Source organism: Limulus polyphemus, unplaced genomic scaffold, assembly GCF_000517525.1.
Source record: "Limulus polyphemus unplaced genomic scaffold, Limulus_polyphemus-2.1.2 Scaffold1239, whole genome shotgun sequence".
NCBI lineage: Eukaryota > Metazoa > Arthropoda > Merostomata > Xiphosura > Limulidae > Limulus > Limulus polyphemus.
The window spans coordinates 95,702-102,318 of NW_013666849.1; the positions used below are offsets into that span (position 1 = coordinate 95,702).

A 6,617-nucleotide genomic window follows, 5' to 3' on the forward strand; every position below is an offset into this window, starting at 1 on the left:
CATCACCACTACATAATAAGGGAATAAATGTAGGGATGGTTAATATCAATCCTTCAAAACAATGCAAACAAGATAGTAGGGATGACACCTTCATCACCACTACATAATAAGGAAATAAATGTAGGGATGGTTAATATCAATCCTTCAAAACAATGCAAACAAGATAGTAGGGGTGGCACTTGCATCACCACTACATAATAAGGAAATAAATGTAGGGATGGTTAATATCAATCCTTCAAAACAATGCAAACAAGATAGTAGGGGTGGCACTTGCATCACCACTACATAATAGCATATGTATGTATATATATATATATATACATAACTATTCAATCACAATTGAGTTTAATTTATCCTATTTTGTGTATGTTAACATTCTACTACACTATGTTCCATCTAGGCAAAATCGGTCACTAAATTCCTTTCTAATCTCAGTTTAAACGATATTTTTTAATTTTTTAAAAGGTAAAGTTATTAGAATGGTTACGATATGTAGTAAGTATCTCCAAGTAATTCCTGAAAATCATACAAAGTTTTATTTGGAGTTTGGAAGACCACATCAGATTGGAGTGGGGAAGAAGAACTCCGTCCTAACTATTCAAGTCATCCTGGCAAATAATTCCGTCGTGCCATTTGTGTAAAACTTAAGTAATAGCCATGGTGTAGTATTCTGGTTAGTTAGCCTACTGGTCCATGTTCCATAAAGAATGCCATTTGTTACTGATCTACGTATATAGCCTACTTCATAACATATGAAGACTGGCTACTGTAACTAACCTAGGTGGAAGCCTATTTCATAACCTATGAAGACTGGCTACTGTAACTAACCTCGGTGTATAGCCTATTTCATAACCTATGAAGACTGGCTACTATAACTAATCTAGGTGTGAAGCCTACTTCATAACCTGTGAAAACTATTCACTGTAACTAATATAAATGTGAAGCCTACTTCATAACCTATGTAGACTGGCTACTGTAACTAACCTCGGTGTATAGCCTATTTCGAAAGTTATGAAGACTAGTCACTGTAACTAATCTAAATGTGAAGCCTACTTCATAACCTGTGAAAACTAGTCACTGTAACTAATCTAAATGTGAGGCCTATTTCATAACCTATGAAGACTAGTTAGTATAACTAACCTCGGTGTATAGCCTATTTCATAACCTATGAAGACTAGTCACTGTAACTAATCTAAATGTGAAGCCTATTTTGTAACTTATGAAACTAGTCACTATAACTAATGTAAATGTGAAGCCTATTTCATAACCTATGAAGACTAGTTAGTATAACTAACCTCGGTGTATAACCTACTTCATAAACTATGAAGACTAGTCACTGAAAATAATCTAAATGTGAAGCCTATTTTGTAACCTATGAAACTAGTCACTATAACTAATGTAAATGTGAAGCCTATTTCATAACCTATGAAGACTAGTTAGTATAACTAACCTCGGTGTATAACCTATTTCGTAAACTATGAAGACTGGTCACTGTAACTAATCTAAATGTGAAGCCTATTTCATAACCTATGAAGACTGGCTACTGTAACTAATCTAGGTGTACAGCCTATTTTATAACTTGTGAAGGGTGGCCACTCTATCTCGGAACCTATAAACGTCGACCTTCTTGTGGATTTACAAAACAATGATCTGGTCTAAATTTGAATTTGGCGATAGTAACAAATATTTTAGAATACAAGAGTTTGTATTTTTGGTGAAGAAATACATGCATTAGTTTATGTGAAATAACTTGAAAAACATAAACTATTGAATGGGATGTTAACAGGGTCTTGCTGACTAAAAATTATCAGATGTAAAAATATCCTGTCGTCTGTTACTTTAGTTTTGTAACTCTAACCCTTTTTATTCTTAGAAGAAAGGAAACTTGTACGGCGATTCAAAAGACGTGCTGACCAGCTGGGCACCAGGTGGTCAAACAGCAGCACGCATAGCTTTTCCTGTATGAGAAGGACTTGGTTTAAGAGGAAGTATTAAAAAATGTTGAGATATAACGAATTTGTGCTCTGAAATTTAGTTAATACCTATAAGTCATTCGCATCTTGCTTGCCAAGTAAAATTTACTGAAAAGCCATTTATTAAACCATTGGAAATGGAATTGCAATCAAATCTATATTCTTTTAATTTAATGAACTGGCTGTTTGTCTGAAAAATATCTGTAATGTAATCGAGATTACAATTGCGTCTATTTGTTTACATAGAAGGGGGGGGGGGTCTTGAACGTGATAACAAATATCTTTAAACCTAAGATTGGGCAGATAAGGACGCCGTCTGCTGTCTTCATGTGCAGCTGTTGTTAAGGCGACGCACGAGGTAATCTGTTCCGCGAGACGCTCATAGCAACCCAAACTTCCGGAAACTGCGATGGCTGACATGTGTAGAATATGTACTGTTCCTAAAGGATAAATATGCACCTATATGTGTTAATTATACAGGTTGTGTCTTTTTTTTTTTCTAAATTTTTATTTTTATTCTCTGAGAAAGTCTAACGGTTCTCGCAGGAAACCTGTTTATATCCAGTTTGTAGCTTTGCTTTGCGCTGGTACAATTGGCTATTTCCTGTTTTTAAGATAGACGTTGTTGTAATAACGCAAGATAAATTTATAACACGAAAGAAGTATTATTCTAAGAGAAAAAAAAATCTACGTAAAAGTTTTAGAGTTTTGATTTAACACGTTTGCAAAGTGCTCAAACATGAAATTAAAACGATGAATCAGATACACCAAACTAATCCTGTTAAATACTGCGTGTAAATATGCAATTCATATTATACTATTTCTTATGTTTGTGTATTTATAAGCTTAAAACTAACGTTAATTGATTGAGAGATAACCATACTTTTGAAAGTCAACTGTAAAACACTACGTAATTAGTATTATCTTCTGATCAAAGCGAGCTACTTATATAGATCAGAACTAAATATTAATCCAGTAATGAATTCAGCTAATTTAACTGTTTTAAATTATAAAGTTTAGAATACATTGTCTCAGCAAATTGGTACCCTCGCTGTTAGTGATGTTTGGCTGTAATAGCCAGAGAAATTAAATCGCACATTTTGCAATATTAAGTCCATAAGTATTTCCAAGTTGATCAGACCGTTAACGCTTTAATTTTCCCATCTTCATTTTAGAGACTGTTAAATGTTTCAAAAAATATTCCTGTGGTATATAAAGAAGATAAAGAGAATTATTCATGTATAGTCTAGGTGGTTGCCCACGTTTCAGAAGATGTTAAATCTCCATCTACACTAACGTCTTGTCTCCTCTTCCTTTCGCTTCTTTATTGTTGTTATTTTTTGGTGGGGGTGGGGGACACACACAAAGTAATGTATGTATAGTTCATACTGAATGATCACTAAAAGTTCTAAAAAGAAACTTCAGGTGTGCTGGTCATTCACGTACTTGAGCTGTTGCTTTGATTTATTGAAATGGTCCCAAGCTGTTATATAACGCCCTCGTGAAAATTGATAAACCGATTACGTATTGGGTTGAAACAAACATCCTTTTTAAACCTAAAAGCTCTCAAACACTATGTTTAGACAAGTTTGTCTTGCCACTAACACCCACGTATCAATTGATATGTTAATACAGATGAAAGGAAGGGGGATACGATAAGAACCTTTATGTATGTACACTGGTGAGCTAGGCCTTCCAGTTAAGCCTAACTTATCGTATGTGTCCTCTGTTTACTAACTCTCATCGTGAGGTTTATATTCAACAAATACACTTTAAGCAAATGTTACTGTATTTTTTAGACACGTGCTGTCTTTGCTCAACGCCTAATATTGCACTTCAGGGTGTTCTTAGTTCAAGAGTGTCCATGTGTCCGTCGGTTTAATTTTCTCTTTACACACTCACCAGGTGTAGGACATGACCACACGTAATCAAGTTGGTTGTTAAGAATGAAACGCCTAATGCTTAACAGATCTGACGTTAACTTGCTTTTATGTTACTTATAGTTTAAACTATTGCATTTCTTTTTTTTTTTCTTGTTGTTGTTTCACATGGGTGTTCGAAATAAATAAAGTTGCATTTATTTTTATCTATAGTTAAAAAGCTTTCTTTCAGATATGTTTAAATAAAAATCTATCAAGCACAGTTAAACACTAATGCGGGATCTAATGTTACTGTAAATTGTATTACGGTTTAGATGATTACCATTCACAAGATACTTGACAAAGAGAAACAGAGAATTATCAAAGTAATTTCTTACTCTATGTTTTTTCTATCTTTTAGAAATCAAACAGCTGGGATAGAAAATAGGTAAATAACATATTTTTTTCAATTTTATATCCATTCGTGCCATTAACCCTATTCAGCTAAAAATATGATTATATTCCCTTATGTTTTCCTTGTCTGTACATTACAAAAGGTCAGGATGTAGTATTTTTTCGAGTCAGTGTATAATAAACACATAGTTAGACTAACAGCTCTTCATCAAGAATCTCTCAATACCAAAACAGTATGTAAACATATACATAAAATGTTTTGTAACCGAAGGTGGTGTGTGTGTCTTTAAGACACAAGTTTGTTGAGCTTTTCCTCAGCAATAGTCACAACTACTTTCTTAATATTGTTTTTTATTTTATATAGAAGAATAACATCTTTTAAGGATCTTTAGTCTACATATATATATATATTGCCTAGTTATTTTTCTATGGAACTGGGAAACGTTTAACTTTTCTTGTACGGTGCAGATGGCACGGTGCCCGACAGCACCACAGTTTTGAATTAAGCCAACAAAAGCTCCCCTTTTTCTGGTGTTATACAACCGGCTACTGTCGACCGGAAACACTAAGGTGTGGTCAGGCTGTAGCTAGGCCTAGCAACGACACTGTTGCCGGGTTCTTTAAGAATAAGCTACTTAGAAAGGCAGATGGGGAACGAGTATTTAACCCCCTGGGCATGCTAGATAGATCAAGACCACTAGTTTCCTTTACTTAACACAGTGTTACTTGGTTATAAACGCTATGAATCAGTTACACTGTCATAATCTGTAATAGTTCTGAACTAATTCCATTGCTTACCATATAGGGTATCAAAGATTAAACTGACAAACGTCCTTGAGCATAGCGTTTTCTTTATTAGTGTAAAACGTGGGTAAACACCTCAATTGGATATCATTTAGTTTGTAGTTAAATTAAGTACATAAGTAGATACACATAACCACCAGTTATATTTGTATGCTGTTTACATCCACGCGTGCCTTCTTGTTGAAAATGAATAAATAAACTTAACTGAATCAAAAATTGATTGTATATACAACTGCTATAACATGACTGTTGCTAACCTTTAAAATTTATTTTTGAATTAATAAATGAGAGCACTAAACATTTTAAAATCAGACTTTCGCCAGCGGAGGGGGGGGGGGGTTAACTTCACCTAATGAGTACGTATCTTAATGTCTAAAACTTTCTTGGGAGTATAAGAAACTCTTTGAACAATAAAATCGGTTAGATAAGTTAAATTAAAATAAGTTAGTAAGAAAGTGACTTGTTAGAGTGAGACTCGGGATAAGTTAGTAAGAAAGTGACTTGTTAGAGTGAGACTCGGGATAAGTTAGTAAGAAAGTGACTTGTTAGAGTGAGACTCGGGATAAGTTAATAAGAAAGTGACTTGTTGAAGTTATTTATTACAGAACTTGAAATTTTATAACTTTTGAAGAAATAAACTGCCGTTCTTTCATTAAATGGACTGGATTTTGCATTATTTTTACCGGATAATAAAATCGAAACCCTCACCCCAACTATTGAAACCGCTACAACAATAAGAATATTTTTTGAAATGTTGGTGAATAATTTATAAATTGGAAACGCTTCCATACTGGAAATTTATAAAACGGATTGAGAAAAGTTTAATGTTTTGTTAACCATTACGTTGCTCAAATATCTAGGAATACATGCTAATATTGTAATAGTTTAGCTTATTGTGAATAAATTAACAATTTTTCATACGTTAATGATACAACGACGATATCATATATCTAGTTAAATAGGTTGGTTTGTAATTAATCACAAAGCTACACGATAGGCTATCTGTGCTCTGCCCACCACGAGTATCTAAACCCGGTTTCTAGCACTGTAATTTCGCAGACATGCCGCTATGCGACTGGGGGGAGGGGGGGGGAAGTAAAATTGGTAATTCTTAGAACAGTAATTCTCAAACTGTGGTACGTAATTCGGTGGTACGTGGAGCTTACGTCGAAAATAATAATGTAAAAAATTATAAAATTTGTAATAACCCCATTTGAAATTTTCACGTATATATACACACTATTTATCTATACTCCTTGTTTCTAGGCTCGCCCTCCGCCTGCATAAACTCGCTAGTGTTTTCCATTCAAACTGATAAAAATCCCACCACACATTCTTAAATTGTGCCAGAAAAACAACCACGTCCTACCTATTAATGCCAAAAATGTTAATTTTTATTATTAGATGTTTGTTGTTGTTTGTTTTTTTCGTTTCTTATAATTAGGCCTGGGTTTGTATTTCAAAAAAAAAGTTTCAACAAAATTGGTTCGCGAGCTAGAATGTTGGAGAACCACTGTCGTAGAATCACTTTTACAACACGTTGAAATTTTGGTTAACACAAAAGTAG

General features: G+C 33.9%; 1 protein-coding gene across 1 annotated transcript in view; it reads left to right on the forward strand.

Annotated features, from left to right (window-relative positions):
- Nucleotides 1–6,617, forward strand: part of LOC106462748 (delta-like protein B) — a 74,671-nt gene that overhangs the window by 27,782 nt on the left and 40,272 nt on the right. The window contains 1 exon segment of the mRNA XM_022390080.1: nucleotides 4,254–4,280. The gene's annotated coding sequence lies outside the window, so the exon portion shown is untranslated.